This window comes from Canis aureus, chromosome 25 (genome assembly GCF_053574225.1).
Source record: "Canis aureus isolate CA01 chromosome 25, VMU_Caureus_v.1.0, whole genome shotgun sequence".
Classification (NCBI taxonomy): domain Eukaryota; kingdom Metazoa; phylum Chordata; class Mammalia; order Carnivora; family Canidae; genus Canis; species Canis aureus.
The window spans coordinates 7,875,129-7,877,137 of NC_135635.1; the positions used below are offsets into that span (position 1 = coordinate 7,875,129).

The following is a 2,009-nucleotide window of genomic DNA, read 5'->3' on the forward strand; positions in this document are numbered from 1 at the left end:
TGGTCCTAGGCCTCCTGTGAGTCCTTAGTAAGATTACACGTGCAAGTCTCCACACCCCAGTGAGAACGCCTCCAGCATCACTAGCAGTTCAAGGAGCGGGGGGTCAAGCACACTTTATTATTTTATTTTTTAAGATTGTATTTTATTTATTCATGAGAGACACAGTGAGAGAGCAAGAGAGGTAGAGACACAGGCAGAGGGAGAAGCAGGCTCCACGCAGGGAGCTCGTGGTGGGACTCGATCCCGGGTCTCCGGGGTCTCGCCCTGGGCCGAAGGCAGGTGCTACATGGTGGGCCACCCATGTAGCACCCTCAAGCCCACTCTAAAGTAGCTCCTGACACCTTGCTAAGCCACAGCCCCACTAAGCTCTACTAAAGAGGGTTGGTGAATTTCGTGCCAGCACCGCGGTCATACGATTGACCCAAACTAATAGGCCCACGGCGTAAAGCGTGTTTAAGATGATATTATACTACAGTTAAAAGTTAACTAAGTCATAAAAAGCTACAGTTACCATAAAATAAACTAAGAAAGTGACTTTAAAACTTCTGACTACACGATAGCTAAGATCCAAACTGGGATTAGATACCCTACTATGCTCAGCCCTAAACGTAAATCATTCCATTAACAAAATAATTCGCCAGAAAACTACTAGCAACAGCTTAAAACTCAAAGGCCTTGGCGGTGCTTTATACCCCTCCAGAGGAGCCTGTTCTATAATCGATAAACCCCAATAAACCTCCCCATCCCTGGCTAATACAGTCTACACACTGCCATCTTCGGCAAACCCTCCAAAGGAAGAGTAGTACACACAATCGTGTCGCATAAAAATGTTAGGTCAAGGTGTAACTCATGAGATGGGAAGAAATGGGCTACATTTCCTATTTTAAGAACAACTTTACGAAAGTTTCTATGAAATGAAAAACTGAAGGAGCATTTAGTAGTCCAGAAGAGAGAGCTTAATTGAATAGGGCCATGAAGCATGCACACACCGCCCGTCACCCCCCTCAAGTAAAAACTCCATGCATATTAACGACAGTAAAACACAAGAGGAGATAAGTCATAACAAGGTAAGCATACCAGAAGGTGTGCTTGGATCAACCAAAGTGTAGCTTAACTAAAGCATCTGGCTTACACCCAGATTTCACGCACTATGACCGCTTTGAACAAAAGCTAGCCCAACAAACTTCAAACTAAAGTACATTAGTTTGAAGCACATTAGTTTATTATTAAACTAATTAATAGTGTAATAAATCACTGTATTATTAAAGTACATTAGTTTATCACTCTGAAACAAAACATTTAGTTAAATCATAAAGGTATAGGAGGTAGAAATTTTAATTGGAGCTATGAGATAGTACCATAAGGGAATGATGAAAAACATTTTAAAAGTACAAAACAGCAAGGATTACCCGTTTTACCTTTTGTATAATTAATTAGCTAGAAATAGCTTAACAAAAAGAACTTAAACTAAGCCCCCCAGAAACCAGACGAGCTACCTATGAACAATCTACAGGATCAACTTATCTATGTCGCAAAATAGTGAGAAGATTTATAGGTAGCGGTGAAAAGCCTAACAAGCCTGGTGATAGATAGCTGGTTACCCGAAAACAGAATTTTAGTTCAACTTTAAATTTACCTAAAAAAACCCTATAATTTTAATGTAAATTTAAAATATAATCTAAAAAGGTACAGCTTTTTAGAAAAGGGATACAACCTTAGAGAGTAAATATCAATATTACCATAGTTGGCCTAAAAGCAGCCATCAATTGAGAAAGCGTTCAAGCTCAACAATCAATCTCACTTGATTCCAACAATATTCAATCAACTCCTAATTTTATACTGGGTTAATCTATTTAAATATAGAAACAACAATGCTAATATGAGTAACAAAAATTATTTCTCCCTGCATAAGCTTATATTAGAAACAGATAATCCACTGATAGTTAACAAGATAAGTATTTTATTTTTGGATTAATTTTATCAATTCCATTGTTAACCCAACACAGGGA

General features: G+C 38.5%; 1 pseudogene; it reads left to right on the top strand.

Annotated features, from left to right (window-relative positions):
- The first annotated feature begins 400 nt into the window (after window positions 1-400).
- LOC144297753 (18S ribosomal RNA) lies at window positions 401-1,100 on the top strand (annotated as a pseudogene).
- The last annotated feature ends 909 nt before the right edge of the window (window positions 1,101-2,009 follow it).